Here is a 19,748-nt window from a genome sequence, read left to right as displayed (position 1 = left end):
TAAACAGCAATGTGACAATGCACAGGGATCATCTGTTTTGATTTAAATTGGAGTCCAGCCTTGGTCAACAGCCAGTGTGGAGTTTGCACATTCCCCTATGATTGTGTGGGCCCCCTCCAGGTGCTCTGGTTTCCTCCCACAGTTCAAATATTTGTGGGTTAGGTGGGTCATTTGTGCGAAATTGTCCACAGTGTCCAGGATTGTGCAGACTCGGTGGATCAGCCATGGGAAATGCAGTGTTACAGGGATGGAGTGCTCCAGATGGGATGCTCTTTGGATGGTTGGTGGGGTTTGATGGGCCAATTCTCTCATGCCACACTGTTGGGATTCTATTCTATGATTGAGGATAAAGGCTATTCTATGATTGAGGATAAAGCAGGGTTTCCTTGGAGGATGAGCATGTGGTATGTATCAATGCTCTCGATGCCTTTAGATAGAGGTGGGCATCGCAGGGGATAGAGTGCTTTATCTCCACTGCTGCCCCCTCACACCAACTCTACTTTGATTTGGTCCCTTCCCACTCTGTCTTTTGTAATGATTTGCTCTGCCCGTAATGGACTTTGTTTGTAAATATTCAATTGGTTACATGGGTGATTTACTGGTAGTGATTATATATTAACAAAACCCAAAATGGCGTAATGATGAACGTGGGAAGGTTGCTCAGCTGTTTGAGATAACACTTCTGGATAGGAGAAATGGGGGGAAAAAGTACACTTCACAGGTCACAGAAGGAGAACTGAAAAGCAGTTAAACCAAACCAAAGGTTCAGACAGGGAGGGAATATTTCCCTGGAGGTTGAGTAACTGGAAAGTGATGGTGTCTGGGAATAGACAGGATTTTGTTTTACAGGGCGTTTGAATTTTTAAAAAACTGTTATATTCAGATAGTTTCATTTCTTTTCTTTTAGTTTTATTTATTGTGGAATAAATAGCTACAATACTTTAAAACCAAATTCACAAACCTTGTGTTAAAGACAAATGTTAAATAAAATCCATCAAACCATCCCTCACTGAAAACTGATGTAGAGGTGCAATCTCCTGGAGAATCCCTGCCCACTTCTTCCTACCCGGGCTCCATGGCGATATACATACCTGGGAGATAGCAGGAGGAGGAGACCATTCGGCCTTTCAATCCTGCTCCACCATTCAAAGGGTAACAGCTGACCATCCAGCTCAGTCTCCTGTTCCTGCTGTGTTCCAATCCCCTTTCATGACTTTGTCTCAAAGAACTATATCTAAGTCCTGCTTTGGTTTCACTGCCTTTTGTTCCAGTGGCGTTGTTGTGTTACTGTGTGGGTGTAGGCAGGGGTAATGTGATGGTGCTGCCTCCTGGAGGATGCACTTAGCGTCGCTCTTCATCCTGCAGTAACATCAACTGGATTTCAGCAACTCGAGATCGAAACCGTTTCCAGGATATGGGCATCACTGGCTCAGCCAGCATTTATTCCCCATCTCTCATTACCCTTGAGAAGATGGTAGTGAGCTGCTGTCTTGTACCATTCACAGTCCATTTGGCGCAGATAAACCGACAATGCCGTGAGGAGAGTGTTGCAGGATTTTGGCCGAGTGATTCTCTATCTTTGGTTCTTCAAATTCTGGTTAACTTTATCACAATCTGCACATGATGTTGAGATTTCAGTCTGCAAATCTTCACCATCTGGCACCCTGTATAAAGGAATATGTACAGGTTAGAAATTCAGAACAGACAATTCTCGTTTCTCTGGAATATCTTTTTCCCCTTTCTTCCCCCAAAACTGTAACCCTGCAGCCCACCTACACTCTCCCACCATTCTGACTCTGCTACCCCCTAATGTACATCTTCCCCATTCTCACGGGAGTGCCTGATAAACAGATCCATACCACCACTTCCCGTTCCTGGTTCGACTCTGCACCCTTTCTGGGTTCACTTCCTTTCCCTTCAGTTGCTGCAAGTCAATAATGTAACAGCAGAATGAGACAAAAGGAAACAGAGAGGGAGGTGGCAGATCCTGGACAGAAGAGGAACCTTCAGTCTGGGAGAATGGGTCAGATCCTTCCTTGTTTCCCATTAGTCAATTCCCAGTGTTATGACAAGTTGCGAATGGAACTTGGTCCCATCTGGGCATAGTGACACTTTGACCCCCCCAACAGATCAATACTACAAGCAGATGCGTCCCTTCTCCAGCCAATCACAGTGTGAAATGCTTTCCGCTAGTTACCCCAAAGAACATGCTCCAAAACCCTCCCACATTCTGTACATGTACAGTGCTGGGTTTCCCCACACACGTGTGGTTCCTGCCTCAGGGATTGTGGGAGTTGTAGTCCCCATGAAGCCCCTGGAGACCTGTCCCTGGAAAATGAAAGAAAGTGTGGGCTGGAGGGTATTGTGTATAGGATATCTATTCAGACACACAGGACATGTGGGCTGTCACTGGGATTTACTGAGACATCCGCTTAGACACCCCGATTTCTGATGTAAGGAATATACATTCAGCCAATTTCAGGGTGGGGAGGTTAATAATGGTCAGCAGATTTTAAGCAGAGGTTGCTCAGTGGCTAGCACTGCTGCCTCACAGCGTCAGGGACCAAGGTTTGATTCCAGCGTTAGGCAACTGTGTGGAGTTTACACATTCTCCCCATGTCTGCATGGTTTTGTTCGGTGCTCCAGTTTCCTCCCACAGTCCAAAGATGTGCAGGTTAGGTGTCTTGGTTATGCCAAATTGCCCACAGGGTCCATGCATGAGCCAGTTAGGTAATTAGCAACAGGAAACGCAGGGTTACAGGGAATGGGAGGGTCTGAATGGGATGCTCATTTTAGGGTTGGTGCGGAATCGATGGATGAATACCCTGTTTTTGCACTATAGAGACTTTATTCTATTCTCATGAAGAAGAATGTATCTATCTCAATGTGTTCTGAATCTGTGGAATTTCCTACTCAAAATGCAGTGGATGCCAGGACAATGAGCAAATTTAATGAAGAGATACAGATGTTTAATTTGCAATGAGTTGAAGGGTGAGAGACAGCAGGTGGGAAAATCCAGCTGAGACCGAGGTGAGCTGAGTCATCATGGTATTAAATGGTGGATCTGGTTCGAAGGGCTGCATTGCCTCTCCTGCGCCCAGTGCTTATCTTCTTACGGTAATAACTGGAAAGCTTAATCCAAAAATCACCAACTTCACCAAAGGAGATTTCTGGAAAATGCAGGATAGTCAGGTGGATTAGCGTCCCAAACTCAGATAGTGAGGAAGCGTGCAGGAGATAATGATTTTGCTTTTTTAAACTGAGGGGAGACAGTGATTTATGGTTTTAGAATGTGTAGGACATTCACAGTGTCCAGAATACTCTGTTGTGAATATCTATCTTATAGATGTGGGTGGCACAGTGGTTAGCACTGCTGCCTCACAGCGCCAGAGACCCGGGTTCAATTCCCGACTGAGGCGACTGACTGGAGTTTGCACGTTCTCCCCGTGTCTGCGTGGGTTTGCTCCGGTTTCCTCCCACAGTCCAAAGATGTGCACGTCAGGTGAATTGGCCATGCTAAATTGCCCGTATTGTTAGGTAAAGGGGTAAATGTACGGGAATGGGTGGGTTACGCTTCGGCGGGCCAGTGTGGACTTGTTGGGCCGAAGGGCCTGTTTCCACACTGTAAATAATCTAATCTAATCTAAATTTTATTACAAAGCCAAGATCTCTGACAATGAAGCCCAAAACACCCAGGAAACATTGCCTCCCATCCAATCTGATAAAAAGACTTGTGATAAGTCTGGTTGAATTTAGAACACAGATGGAAAGCGGGAAGATTAAATCCAATCCCAACATACTATGCTTAAACAAAGGAGACTACAATAGGATGAGGCAGGAGTTGGCTAATACAGACTGGAAGCAAAGACTTTACTGTGGGACAGTTGACAGACAGTGGAGAAATATCAAAGCAATTTTTCAAATTTCTCAGCAAAAGTATACATCAGTGAAAAGGAAGGACTGTAGGAAAAGGAGCAAAATGCCATGGGTGGCTAAGGAAATAAAGTAGTCTATCAAATTGAAATAGAAGGCATACAAATTGGCAAAGACCAAGGAGAAATTCGGAGATTGGAAAAACTTCAAAGATCAACAGAAAGCATGATGGAATTGGGGATAAAACGTGATGAGTAGCTATCCCCAGGAACAGAATAGCAGTTTACCCTGCTAGAGGGAAACCTATTGTTTGGGGAACATATGGCCTCTGTAATTGTTGAAGCACTTAACTGTTACCATAGGGACAATCCTGATCAAGTTAAAAATCACAGCACACCCCAAAAGCTTGTATTGCCAAATAAATCTGTTGGTCTATAACCTGGTGATGTGTTGTTTTTAATTTTGTCCACCCCACCCCAACCCCGGCTCCTCCACATCAGAATCCCGATAGAAAGCCCCCCTGAAACTGAAGAGTCTATCAGATACTTGAGGGATCCACGGGGGCGTGGGGGGAGGAGTGTGTGGTTTAACCACAAAGTGCTGAACTGAACTAGACTTTTGAACTGCCGTTGCCATGGAGATAATATTGAGAGACAGTCTGTATTCAAAGTCACAAAGCACAAAAGGTAGAAGAATGGGAGCATACACCAGACAGGCAGGGAGTTACCCGATGCTGCCTGAAGGCGTTTTGCATGTACACTATCCAGGTAACTGCCATGTCTCATCAATAAAGACTCAAAGAAGACCTCTCAGAGTTCTGTGCCTAGTTATGCCTCTCCAGCAGGGTTGAAGAATATGATTACACAGCAGTCAGTCTTCACAGTGGAGGATACGAAGAACATGCCAGTAATTGATAAGGAAACTGAGGAAGGTGAGGACCAAGAAACAATCATTATCACGAAAGTGTTAGAGCTGGGCAAGTTAATGGAACTAAATGTACACAAGTCTCATTGCCGTGATGGAATACGTCCCAGGATACCAACAGACTTAGTGGGAGAAATCGCAAATATACTTAGAGTTGTCGAATCCTACAGCAGAGACAGGCGCTTTGGCCCAAACTGGCCCATGCTGATCAGAATGCCCATCCACACTAACCCCATTTCCCTGCACTTGGTCCATCTGCTTCTGACCCTTTGCTATCCATGTATTTGTCCAAATGCCTTTTACATGTTGTTAATGTACGCACCTCAACCACTTTCACTGGCAGCTCATTCCATACACATACCACCCTCTGTGTAAAACAGTTGCCCCTCAGCTTCCCTTTTATTCTTTCTCCTCTAATCATAAACTGATGCCCTCCAGTCCTTAGTTCCCTTAGAAAAAGACTGAGTGCATTCACCTTACCCATGCCTCTGTAAAATATTCCCCCTCGGTTTCCTTTGCTCTAAACAAAAAGGTCCTCGCTTGTCCAACCTCTCCCTGTAACTCAGACCCCTGAGACCTGGCATTATCCTTGTAAATTTCTTCTGCACCTTTCCAGTTTAATAAGTCAAACCTATACTGCACTCATCACATTTCCAGTGTTTCCCCACGGCACTGGAACTGACGTGACAACGCCAATGGATTACAATCCATGATCGATAATTCACTCCATTACAACAATCCCATTTTCATAGCTTTTTCCACGATGCACGAATCCTTTTGTCTTTCTGGTTTCATGGTAAATTGCCTCATACAAAACCAATCTGGGGCTTAACTGTTCCTGGGAAATGTGCCATGATTTTTTAGACTTTCAAAAACCAATGAAATCTCTCCCCACAGTCCCCACGCTAACATGGACTTCGCTGTCTCAGTACATTTTTCCAGACACACTGACATTTGAAATATTCGTCCACGGACAGAATGGCCTTTTCATCTGGATGGAAAGGTGTGCAATGATATTGAGATAGGCACGGATCCAGTAACATGAGGTTCAATTTGAATTTCTCAACTACAAATCCCCCCTTTCAGTACTCTACAACAAAGAAAACAGAAAGTGCTGGAGCTCCTCAGCAGGCCTGGCAGCATCGGAAATGGTGACAGATGCAGGAAACATTGTAGCCTTGAAGAAGTGTTTAGATGATCACACCTCTGCTATTCCCTCCCCACCCCTTTCAGCATTCCACAGAGACCATACCCTCTGTGACTTCCACGTTCGATCCACAGTCCCCACCAACCCATCCTCCACTCCAGGTACCTTCGCTTGCCACTGCAAGAGGTTGAAAACCTGTGCCCACACCTTCCCCTCACCTCCATCCAAGGTACCACAGGATCCTCCCACATCCAGCATAGATTTCCCTGCCCACCCAAACACCTCACCTATTGTGTCCTTTGCTTTCAGGACGCCAAATTGTGAAATATTTCAGGGAACATTTCTGGGACACATGCACCAACGAACCCCACCGCCCTGTGGCTGACCACTTCAGCTACCCCCCACCCCCCACCCCCGCTGCCAAAGACATGCAAGTCCTCCACCCCCAAATCCGAGCCACCCGACACCTGGAGGAAGAACACCTTGGGAACTTTCAACCACACGGCATCAAGGTTTCCTCATCTCCCCTCCCCCAACTTATCTCAGATTCAACCCTCCAACTCGGCACAACCCTCTTAAACAGTCCCATCTGTCCACTTCCTTTCCAATTGTCCATTCCACTCTCTCACCACTACCCTCCATCCACAACCACCTATTGCCTCCCTAGCTCCCTTCCCCCAACCCCAAACACCCCTCCCTATTTATCTCTCAGCCGTATTCCACCACCCACATTTATGATGAAGTGCTAACATGCCCAATACGTCAATTGCCCTGCTCCTTGGATGCTGCCTGACCTGTTGCGCTTTTCCTGCGCCACACTTTAACACAAGCTGGAAGAACAACACCTCATCTCCCACTCGGGGACCCTGCAACCTTCTGGCTTCAACATCAAATTCAATAACTTTAGGTCCTGAATTCTCTCACGTCCTAGTGTCTTTGCCTCCTACCCCACATACCAGGCCTTGTTATTACATAGAACATAGAACATAGAAGAATACAGCGCAGTACAGGCCCTTGGGCCCTCGATGTTGCGCCGATCCAAGCCCACCTAAACTACACTAACCCACTATCCTCCATATACCTATCCAATGCCCTCTTAAATGCCCATAAAGAGGGAGAGTCCACCACTGTTACTGGCAGGGCATTCCATGAACTAACGACTCGCTGAGTGAAGAACCTACCCCTAACATCAGTCCTATATCTACCCCCCCTTAATTTAAAGCTATGCCCCCTTGTAATACCCGACTCAATACGCGGGAAAAGGTTCATACTGTCGACCCTATCTAACCCCCTAATCATCTTGTACACCTCAATCAAGTCACCCCTAAACCTTCTTTTCTCTAGTGAAAACAGCCCCAAGTGCCTCAGTCTTTCCTCATACGATTTTCCTTTCATACCAGGCAACATCCTGGTAAACCTCCTCTGCACCCGTTCCAATGCCTCCACATCCTTCCTATAGTATGGCGACCAAAACTGCACACAATATTCCAGATGCGGCCGTACCAGAGTCTTATACAACTGCATCATGACCTCAGGACTCCGGAACTCAATTCCTCTACCAATAAAAGCCAGTACGCCATATGCCTTCCTCACCGCACTATTTACCTGGGTGGCAACTTTCAGAGATTACGTAGCCTTCCATTACACATTACCTATGGTTAGCCACTAACAGTCCCCATATACAGATATTCACCCTCCCCGAGTCAGATCGTTATCCACTCCTTTGTCCAACTGATCTTATCTCTCTCTTTGGACTCTATCACCATCTATCATTTACTCCTTAACCCCTACCTTCTGCATAAAAACCGACATTTCTTTCTCAGTAACATCAGTTCCTGAGGAAGCGTCGCTGGATCGAAAATGCGAACCGATTTCTCTTCACAGATGCTGCCAGATCAGCTGAGCTTTTCTAGTACCTTCTGGTTGTTGTGTGTGATTTACAGCATCCGCAGTTCTTTTGGTTCTAATTTACTCAGAGTATCTTTCAGTCTGCTAGACCTGAATTAGTGTTTATCAACCTTCCCAGTCCACACTAACTCCATCTCTCTCCCAATATCTGCTGTCTCTCCCACTCCTTCACATTCAGTCCCCCCTCACAGTGACACTGCGCCTGCAAAGCTGATGGTCATGTGTTGGCCTGCTGGACCCACCCCTCATTCACTTCCATTGGCTGGAGGACCACGCCAACTCTCCTATTGGTCCGAAGCTGTGTCAATCAGCCAGGCCCCATTGTGACCTGAGTGGTGGGATCCTCCCAGGTGCATCAAAGGCTGAGGGGTGACCTCAGAGGTTTATAAAATCATGTGGGGCATGGGTAGGATAAATAGACAAGGTCGTTTCCCTGGGGTGGGGGAGTCCAGAATGAGAGGGCATAGATTTAAGATGAGAGGGGAAGAATTTAAAATGGATTTGAGGGGCATTTCTTTTCCCACTGAGGTTGGTGCGTGTATGGAATCTTCTGTTAGGAAGTGAAGGATGTTGGTACAATTATACCATTTGGCATCTGGATGGATATATGAATAGGAAGGGTGTAGAGTGATATGTGCCAAGTGTTGGCAAATGGGTCTAGATTAGGTTGGGATATCTGGTCAGCATGGACCAGTTTAACCAAAGGGATTATTTTCATGCTGTACATCTCTACGGCTCTGCCCTGTGATGAGCTTCATCATTCACAGTGAATTGGTCAGTATCACAGAGCACAGGGGCTGGGGGTTATTCAGCCCATTGGGGCTGTACTCTCTCCCTCTGGAGATGGTACATGTCTATCCCAACTCACCTCCCATTTGTACATAGCCCCCCAAATCCTTACTTAAAAAAAGTTAAATTTCAAATTTGTTTTGACAATAACTACTGAATCTGCATTCAGCTGTCTTTCAAACTGTTCCAGATGCTTAGAACTTAGTGAGTAAAATAATCTTCACATTTTTCCTCTGCGTTATTTGCCAGTTACCTGAAAATATTTACTAAAAATTGTGATGTTAAAAATTTCTCACTCTGTCTCTCTGTAAATGAAATACCCTGGAAACAAATCAACTCCTGGTCGAAATCACTGCTTAACCTTCTCAGCTCCAAGGAGCATTGTCTGACCTTCTGCTAACTCTCCATAAAAGAGAAACCTACGTTAATTTTAATTTATTAAAGTCATAGAGAAGTACAGCACAGAAACAGACCTTTCAGTCCAACTTGTCCATGCCGACCAGATATGCTAAATTAATCTCGTCCCATATGCCAGCACTTGGCCCATAGCCTTCTAAACCTTTCCCAATCACATATCCAATGAGATGCCTTTTAAATGTTGTAACTGTACCAGCCTCCACACTTTCTCTGGCAGCTCATTCCATACACGTACCACGTTCAGCTTGAAACTTTGCACCTAATAATCCTTTTCAATCTTTTCCCTCACGCCTGTGTTTTCTAGTTTTGGACTCACCGAAATAGGAATAAGACCCTGGCTGTTTATCCTATCCATGCCCCTAACGATTTTATCAACCTCTATGGTCACCTCTCAGCATCCGATTCTCCAGTGAAAACAGCCTCAGTCTATTCAGCCTCTCCCTATAGCTCAATCCTCAACCCTGGCAACATCTTAGCATCTTTTCTGAATCCTTTCAAGATTCACAATATCATTCCAATAGCAGGGAGACCAGGACTGAAAGCAGAATTCCAGAAGTGGCTGAATGAATGTCCTGTACAGCCGCAAAATATCGTCACAACTCCTGTACTCAATGAACAGACCAATAAAGGCAAGTACACCAAACACTTTATCCACTACCCTGCCTATCTACGATTCCACTTTCAAGGAACTATGAAACTGCACTCCAAGTTGTCTTTGTTCAACAACACTCCCCAGGACATTCCCATTAAGTGCATAAGTCCCACCCTAATTTGCTTTTCCAAAATGCAGAACCTCACATATATCTAAATTAAACTTCATCTGCCACTCCTCAGCCCATTTGATCGGAGTCTCATTGTACTCTCAGGTAACTTTGCTGTCCATTGCACCTCCAATTTTGGTCTCTATTGTAAACCTACTCATCATAGCTCCTATATTCACATAGAAATCATTTACATAAATGGCAAAAAGCAGTGGTCACAGCACCCAGCCTGACAGCACATTGCTCATCACAGGCTTCCAGTCCAAAAAGCACCCTTCACTATGACACTGACTGCTCAGCAGGGTTAGAGCTCATGCATACAGGGAGAACTAACCATTTGGGTACAGAACTGGCTCAAAGGCAGAAGACAGAGGGTGGTGATGGAGGGTTGCTTTTCAGACTGGAGGCGTGTGACTAGTGGAGTGTTACAATGATCACTGCTGGATCCACGACCTTTCATTTATATCATGACTTGGATGTGAACATAGGAGGTATAGTTAGTGAGATGACACCAAAACTGGAGATGTAGTGGACAGTGAAAATGATTACCTCAGAGTAAAATGGGATCTTGATCAGATGGGTGAATGGGCTGAGGAGTGGCATTTTGGGAAAGCAAATCTTAGCAGGACTTATACACTTAATGGTAAGGTTCTGAGGAGTGATACTGAACAACGAGACCTTGGAGTGCAGGTAGATAGGATAGTGAAGGCGGCATTTGGTATGCTTTCCTTTATCGGACAAAGTATTGAGTACAGGAGTTATGAGATCATGTTGCAACTGTATAGGACATTGGGTAGGCCACTTTTGGAACGCTGCGTACAAATCTGGTCTCCCTCCTATTGGAAGGATGTTGTGAAACTTGAAAGGGTTCAGAAAAGATTTACAAGAACGTTGCCAGGGTTGGAGGATTTGAGCTAGGCTGGGGGTTGAATAGAGGTTGAATAGACTGGGGCTGTTTTCCCTGCAGCGTCGGAGGCTGAGAGGTGATCTTATCTATGTATATAAAAACATGAGGTGTATGGATAGGATAAATAGACAAAGTCTTTTCCCTGGCGTGGAGGATACCAGCACTAGAGGGCATAGGTTTACGGTATGAGGGGAAAGACTTTAAAGAAACGTGAGAGGCAAAGTTTTCATACAGAGGGTGGTACGTGTATGGAATGAGCTGCCAGAGGAAGTGGCGGAGGCCATTACGATTGCAACATTTAAAAGGCATCTTCATGTGTATATGAATAGGAAGGATATGGGCCGGGTGCTGACAGGTGGGACTAGATTGCATTGGGATATCTGATCAGCATATACTGGTTGGACCGACGGGTCTCTGTTTCTGTGCTGTCCATCTATGACTCTTTGACCTTCCAGCAAATTCCGTATCCAAACAGCTAGTTCCGCTAGAATTCTATGGCGTTGAACCTGCTAACCAGTGTGTTATGTGAAACCTTGTGTCTTTCTCAAGTCCAAGTTAATGATTTCAATGCACAAAGCCATGCTGACTCTCCCTAATCATTTCTTGCTTTTCCAATGACATGTAAATCCTGTTCCTGAGAATCCCTTCCAACAACTTCTCTGCCACTGACTTCAGGCTCACCGGTCTATAGTTCCCTGGTTTTTCCTTACCACCTTTCTCAAATAATGGCACCAGTCTTCCAGCACCTCACCTGTGGCGATCGATGATACAAATATCGCAGTGAGGGGCCCAGCAAAAGCTTCCCTAATTACCCACAAAGTTCTGGGATACACCTGATCAGATTCCAGGGATTTATCCACCTTTATGCATTTTAACACATCCAGTACCTCCTCCTCTGTAATATTTACACTTGCCAAGTTATCACTATTTATTTCTCCAACTTCTCTAACTTCCATATCCCCTTTCAGTAAAAACTGACATGAAATACATACAGAATCTCCCTCACCTCCTGCTGTTCCATAGCCAGTCTTGTTGATCTTGGAGGGTCGCTATTCTCTGCCTAGTTATTCTTTTGTCTTCAGTGTATTTGTAGAATCTCTTTGGATTCTCCTTAAACCTATTTCCCAAAGCTATCTCATGTCCCCTTTTTTGCCTCCTGCTTTCCCGCGAGTATACTCCTACTGCCCTTATTGTCCTCTAGGGATTCACAAAAACACAGTGGTCTGTACCTGCCATATCCTTTCTTCATTTTCTTGACCAGAGCCTCAATTTCGCAGCATTCTCGACGCCTCCCAGCCTTGGCCTTAACAGGAACATACTGTCTGTGTACTCTCATTGTCGCAGGCCTATGGAGGCAATGGCAGATGAGGACAGAGAAACAATCATTTATCAGTAAAGAGGTAGTGTTGGGAAAGCTAACAACTCATCCTTATCTCTATAATTCCTCTCTAGCCTCAGAACTATCGCTATCTCTGCATCAAAAACATCTCAATCTCTGCAACATCCACCAATCTCTAATCTCCTCCAGTCTCAGTACCCTATCATGTCCACCCTCACAAATCTCTGTGATGTGCCTTTCTTTAATTCCAGCCTTCAGGATAACCCATTTTTATTTCAGATTCCTGAATCCAGAGCTCCACAATGTCCCGCTTAACCTCTGTCACATTTTCCTCCAAAAAACATTAATCAATCACGTATCATCTATTCTAATATCACCTTCTCTGACCTGGTTTCTATTGTGGCTTGAAATATTCCTATATTACGCGTCTGTGGTCTACATGACAGAAAATGGTTTTGTGGTCCATTGGGTTTATGCTGTAAAGAAATCTCCCAGCTAACTATTTTAATCTCATTTTCCAGTACAGAGCCCATAGACCTGTCAGCCTTGGCCTTGCAAGTGTGTTCCTAAATAGATTTTAAATGCCATCGGGATTTCTGTCTCTCACTCTCTTCCAGACAGTGAGGTTTAGTGCAACTGTTGCATAATGCTATCACCCACAGGGTTCAGAGCAGCTGGGTCTGTGCGAACCATAGATCGTGACCACATTGTGAAGAATGGCAGTGTCCCTGAGAGGGGGCACAGGAGATTAACCAGGATGGTTCAAGGAATGGCGGATTTTAGTTGCAGAATTTGTGGGGCATTTTTAACATTAATTACTCATGTGACATGTGTGTTGCTAATACACATCAAGAAAACCATCCACAATTACTGGACTCTCCTTTTCAACCTCTCCCCTTGCCTGCGCTGTGGTAATATTCGGGTTAACCACTACCAGATATCTCTCTCTAATGAGAGAGCAGTCATATGGTCGGGTAGGACAATGCTGACTTGATCTTTCACAGTGATGCCACTGTGCCTCGGGGTGGGGAGAGGGAATACTGAAGGTGGTGGATGGGAAACCACTCAGGTACAGTGCTTTATCCTGGAGGATGCTCACTTTCTTTAATATTGTTGGGGGCGGGGTGCACTGATGCAGGCAAGTGGAGAATGTTCCACCACAACCCTGATGTGTACCTTATAGAGAGCAAACAGATATTGGGGAATCAGCAGTTTGGAAAAACTGAGATTGTTCTCCTTGTAGCAAAGGAAATTTGGGGAGCTGTGACAAAGCGGTTTTCAAAAGTTACACGTTATAATACTAAACCTTACACCCATCAGTTCATTATACAAAAATTACAGGACACATGTTGAAGATTTGGGAAGATCTATTAAGAGGATGGTTTGATTCAAAGGAGAACTTTTATTCAGCAAATGGTATTGATCTGGAACACAATACTCTCACACAATATGAATATCCAGGTCCTGATGAATGGAGTAATTCTGTCAGAGTGTGGCGTTACAATGACTGAGATTACCATCTGAATATCTGCCTGTAATACAAGTTTAAAAAATCCGTCACTGTCAGTTCAAGTTTGAAACTCATACAATCCCCTCCTGGCCTAGGATGACTGTACACATTACCCCTGGTGGAGGTTAGCAGGCACAACAAGGGCAAATCTATGTGGGTTTCTATGAGTTTCCACCTTGGACTTCATGTGACTGAACATGGGACAGAATGTCCCAAGATTCATGAGATATGGAGAGCAGGATTTGCTTCCCTTTCTTTCCTTCTGTTCTGCTGCTGTGCCTCCTCAATAAGACTTGGGGTGTGAAAGGCTCATGCAGCTTGATGGGCAAGATGTCTCCATTCTGACCAATGGGCAGCAAGCTCCTCCCAGTCATGAAACAGAGTATCCCTGAAATATAGCAACTGCGCATGCTTCCCACTGCTCAGTGCTCACAGTACATGTTTCGAATAATGAGGGGGGAAATCTCCTAGAAAAGGCATAACAGCAAAGTTCCAAAGGGATTATAAACAGTCTACAGAGAGATATTCACAGGAAACATGGGCAACAAGTTGGCAAATAGAGTATAACTTGGAATAAATGTAGAAAGCTGCACCACAAAGGGACTGGGGGAAAATGAGCAGGAAACACAGAAAGCTAGCAGACAGTTACAACATGGAATCAGGAAAGGGAATGGAATGCTGTCCCTTATTTCAAAGAGTTTGCAATATAAGAGTTTGGAGTATATACCTTAGGGCAACTAAACAAATGGCGAGTGAGACCACAACTGGAGTAACGTGAACAGATTTGGTCACTTTAGTTAATGAAATAGAGCAGTTTATTGGAAGCATTTCAGAGAAGATCCATTGGCATGATCCCTGTTTTGAAGGGATTATCCTGTAAGCAAAGGCTGAATAAGTTGGGAATCTACTCACTGGACTTTGGAAGAATGAGAGGTGATCTCTTTGAAACATACAGGATTCTGTCGAGGTTTGACAGGGTAAATATGGAGAGGATGAGTCCCATTACGGGTGAGTCTTGAACCAGATTCTGGGTCAGTCGCGGAATCAAGGGTTCTGTTTCAGATTTGTCAAGTTAAAGGCAAAACCGACAGAGGTTAGGGTTTCAGTAGCAATGGAGCTGGGGTGAGAAGGAGACAAGCAACGTTTTAGAGATTGGAATTCCTGGTGTTTGTGATTGTGTAGATGTCTGATCAGAAGGTCACCTTGGGGTCAGATATGAAAGCAATATTGTGAAGAATGTAATTCTGCCTCAGACACTTCCCAGTGAGAGGGAGGGACACAGCAGTAAGGGAAATGAATTTGGAATAGCAACTGACGGCAATGGGTTTAACAATTACAGTGTTTCATTGGAGTGAATTGCAGCTAATCGAAGCGTGGTAAGCAGTTTGATAACTGAGTAATAGTGGAGTAATGGAGACGGATGATGGGGAGGGAGAGCTGGACATTGTCAGTGTATGTGTGGAACCTAACACAGTGCTTTTGGGCGACGTTACCTCCTGGCAGTATGTAGGTGAGAAACAGGACGGACCAAGGATAGATCCTGGAGGGACACCAAATACAATGAATTCAGAAAGGAAAGGGAGAGTGGAGATGGAGCAGGATTTTCCAATGATGGTGAGGTCAAATATTAGGTTTTAGCAAAATAGGAGAGAAGGATATAACGAGAAAAGACAGACAGACAGTTCATGGAACAATGTCTGTGAATTGCAAGGGGGGGGGGGGGGGGGAGGGCGGTGACAAGCAGGAGGATGAGACAGAGATTTGGAATGTCCATGACTTAGCTACACTAGGGTAAATGTTCAAGATTACCTCTAATAAGGCTTGACAAAAGACTCTAGGAAATGCAAGTTTAGGACTAAAATGAGGAGCACCCTTGTGAGGCAGTTTGGCTCGGTGGGTTAGTGGAGAGGGAATGAAGAAGCAGAGGCAGCTGATCGGATTGTCTCAATGTTATTCACAGAGAAACTCCATGTGCTCCTCACTCTTGTTGTTGGAGGGGAGGATGGAGGATTCAGGATAATGGACATTTATTTATTTCCAAAACAATAAACACAACCTGGGATAGTGATTCTAAAAATAAGTGAACAAACCTGTCATATTTATCATTTATCAAGAATATTAAAATATATAACTGAAGTTCAGGTTTGAATCCCAAATTGGTTGAGGGTGGCTCTGAAGTCAAGAAAAAAATAACTGGAATGAAGAATCTACTGTTTGCCATGGAACCATGGGGGATGTTTTTCTGCCATTGACAATGGCCTTGAGGGAAAGGAACCCGACAGTGGCCCACCAAGTCACTCATTGTATTAATCACTGCACAGTCTCAACAAAGGAATGAAACTGGATGGACCACATTACATCTACCAATGCACTAGCAAATACAACCACACAATCAGCCCTCTTGACCCTGCAACTTCCGCCTCACTGTGGGCCAACAGCAGCAGAACTGTACTCCAGCCCAATCTGAAATCTCATGGCCTGATATCCCCCACTCAACCATTAACATCAAGCCAGGGGAATCAACCCTGGTTCAATGGTGAATGCAGGAGGGCATGCCAGGAGCAGTACCAGGCATACCTAAAAATGAGGTGCCAACCTGGTGCAGCTACCAAACCTGCATGCCAAACAGCACAAGCAACACCAAATAGAACTAAGTGATCCCATAACCAATAGATTAGATCTGAGTTCTGCAGTTCTGCCACACCTAGTCAATAGTAGTGATGGACAATTAAACAACTCACTGGAGGAAGTATCACAGATATCCCCACCCTTACCGATGGAGGGGTCTCACACATTCATGCAACAGATAAGAGGACAGCATTAGCAGCGAGTTTCAGCCAGCAGTGCCAAGTGGATGAGCCTTCTCCATTGGTCCCTGACATCACAGATATGAATCGATTTGGTTGAAAACTCATTTCAAATCAGATCAAGAAATGGATAAGCAGTGTAAATGTATGGGCCCTGCCAATATTCTGGCAATAATACTGTTGGCTGTGCTGCAGAACCTGCTGCCCACCAAGGCAGGTACTGCTCCAGCACTGGCACCTACTGACTTTGTGGAACATTGCTCAGGGATGTTCCAACACAAAAACACAGGGCAGATCCAACCCAACCAATTCCCCTCTATCAGTCCACACTCGCTCAGCAGTGAAGTAATGGAAGGTGTCATCAACAGTGCTGTCAAACACCTGCTCAGCAATAACCTGCTCAGCGATGCCCAGTTTGGGTTCTGCCAGGGCCACTCAGTTCCTGAGCTTGTTACAGACTTGATTCACAAACTGACAAACAGCTGACTGAGGGGAGGATGACAGGCCAGACCCCCTCCAAGACCACTATTTCGACTTCAGTGATATCACGTGACCTCACCACAGTCTCAGCTCATTTGCTGAAACTCTCATTCATTCCTTTTGTTAATTCTAGATTTCATTATCTAAACCCACTCCTGGCCAGCATCCCACATTCACCCTCCTGATAATCTCAAGAGTTTTGAAAACTCTACTGCCGAAGTGCTCACTTGTACCAAAACTTGCTGATCAATCAAAAGATTTATAAGCAACAACAATTTACTTTCGCACCTTTGAATTAATTCCTGGCTGTAAGCATTCCTATCTCCCTGCACCACACACCTTTTCAATATCTCAATAACTCATTTTAGTTCAGACTCTCAATGATGTGTTTATTTTTGAGTTCAACTGTGTGACTGTTTCTATAAACTCCAAGGGAACATGGTCTGGAATCCCCACTCTAACCCTGTAAGATCTACTTTCTTCCTTTAAGGCATTCTTGAAAAACTGCTTATTTGGCGATGGTTTTGGTCACTGGACACAATATTCTCCATCTGTAGCCTTATGTCAAAAGTTCTCAATAATATTTTTGTGAAATTAAAACCATGATTATTTGTACAGATATCTTCTACTCTTGGATATCGCTGAGTGAATACTCTGTAATGTCTCTTACCCAACCACGTTGTGGGAGAACCTTCACCACACAAACTGCAGCAGTACGAGGAAGTCAAACATCACCCTCTCCACAGGCAATAAGGCTTTGGTATTGATCACTGCTTTCTGTGGAAGGAGAAATACACAGTTGATGTTTCAGGGAGTGCAATATGAATTACAGGGAATGAAAATTGTGCAGAATTTGACTGTCAGAAATTGAAGGAAAATGCACTCGCTTATTGGAAAAAAGAATTCTTGACTGTCAAAGGTATTGTGGAAAAAATAACCTGATAATGGAACAGCATATGGTCAGGAGCCGGGCAGCAGTGGACAATTCATTTACATTCGTGAAGAAGGGCTTATGCCCGAAATGTTGATTCTCCTGCTCCTCGGATGCTGCCTGGCCTGCTGTGTTTTTCCAGCTCTACATTTTTCAATTCATTTACAAAACAGCTGTGAAAGTAATAGTAAAATACTATACAGAGCAAAAATACACCCATGAGAGACTGAGGAAGCTAGATAATGAACAAGTGGATATCAGAGAACGCAGAGGTGAACCAGAGCAGAGTTCACTTTTATGATCCCACAGTCAAAGATGTCTAGCACAGAAACAGACTTCTTCGGTCCAACCTATGCCAACCAGATATCCTAACCTAATCTATCTAAATTAAATCCTATCTGCCACTCCTCAGCCCATTGGTCCATCTGATCAATATCCCACTGTACTCTGAGATAACTTTCTTCATTGTCCACAATACCTCCAATTTTGGTGTCACCTGCAAACGTACTAACTATACGGCCTCTGTTCACATCCAAATCATTTAAATGAATGACGAAACAAATCCAGAAAAAACTACATTTCTCTGGGTTTGAATGTGCTCTGTGTAAATCCTGCCCTCTGACTCTTTTTACCAGGGAAGACTGCACATACATCCCTCTGAACTTTGCCCCCAACAAAGCTGGCGGCCGCGCACGTGTACAGTGAATCATTGCCCCGAATAAAGATGGCGGCGCTCACTCGGGCAGATTACTCAACGAGGCATATTCCCGTTTGCTGCAAAAACGGGACTGTAAGTTTCAAATTTGTATTTTCCGATGCGTACCAAATGATTGTAAAACCTCTCAGACCATACCAACATCATTTCCCTCCCGCTTCCTGCTGTTTATGTCTTTCCTTACCGACAGCCCTCCTCACACACACACTCCGAACACCTGCGCCCACCGCGAGTATGATCACGTGGTATAGTCTAGTCCCGCCCTCATTCATTGATTGGTCGGAGGACCAACTGCCCCGCCAGGTCCTCCAGCTCCTCCCCTGCCTTTCCATTGGTCCGCCGCTGACATCAATCACTTCTTCGGTCCAACCTGTCGATGCCAACCAGATATCCTAACCTAATCTATCTAAATTAAATCCTATCTGCCACTCCTCAGCCCATTGGCCCATCTGATCAATATCCCACTGTATTCTGATATAACCTTCTTCATTGTCCACAATATCAACTGTTGGCTGGAGCTTGCGCACTGCTTCGTGGCTTTTGTTGCTGTTTCTCAGTTACAAGAGTGAGGGACAAAGTTAAAAATCACACAACCACCTGATGAAGGACCAGCAAAGTAGTGCTTCCAGATAAACCTGTTGGACTATAACCTGGTGTTCTGTGAATTTTAATTTTGTCCATCCTAATCCAACACCGGCACCTCCAAGTCACGAGTGATGGAGGCATGCATAACATAAGAACAAAATATCTTGGAAAAGGAGAAGGCCGGCCTGCCCTTCGAGCCTGCTCTACCATTCAATAAGATCATGGCTGATCATTTCGTGGACACAGAACCATTTACCCACGTTCTCACCGTATTCCTTAATTAATTATTTCTTTTTTAAAAAAGCTAACTTAGCTTTAAAAACGTTCATTGAACGAGCATCAACTACTTCCCTGGGCAATGCACTCCATCGAGGTCAAGACGTTCCTTCTCAATTCACTCCTAAATTTGCTGCCTCTAACCTTGTGGTTCTGCCCTCTTGTCCTGGCTTCACCTGTCAGTGGAAACATCCTCTCTACTTCTATTTTACTCATTCCATTCATTATTTTATATCTTTCCATTCTTCTGAATTCCAATGAATATAATCCCAATCTACTCAGTCTCTGTTAAGCCAAACCCCTCACCTCCGGAATCAACATAGTTAACCTCCTCTGCACTCCCCTCTAGTGCCAGTACATCCTTGAGCACGTAAGGAGA

The 19,748-nt window shown here is 44.6% G+C and overlaps 1 long non-coding RNA gene across 1 annotated transcript; it reads right to left on the bottom strand.

Moving 5' to 3' along the window:
• Positions 1-831: 831 nt before the first annotated feature.
• LOC148139956 (uncharacterized) lies at positions 832-17,640 on the bottom strand. Its single transcript, XR_015753248.1, has 3 exons — positions 17,533-17,640; positions 11,956-12,072; positions 832-1,664 (listed from the first exon to the last, which is right to left on the bottom strand). It is a non-coding gene; the product is annotated as an uncharacterized LOC148139956 (long non-coding RNA).
• Positions 17,641-19,748: the final 2,108 nt, after the last annotated feature.

The sequence above is a fragment of the Chiloscyllium plagiosum genome, unplaced genomic scaffold (genome assembly GCF_037043375.1).
Source record: "Chiloscyllium plagiosum isolate Xiang-an unplaced genomic scaffold, Cpla_swu_hap1 HiC_scaffold_36, whole genome shotgun sequence".
NCBI classification, from domain to species: Eukaryota; Metazoa; Chordata; class Chondrichthyes; order Orectolobiformes; family Hemiscylliidae; genus Chiloscyllium; species Chiloscyllium plagiosum.
The sequence above is the reverse complement of the archived record's forward strand: the minus strand, read 5'-3'. Positions and strand labels throughout refer to the sequence as shown.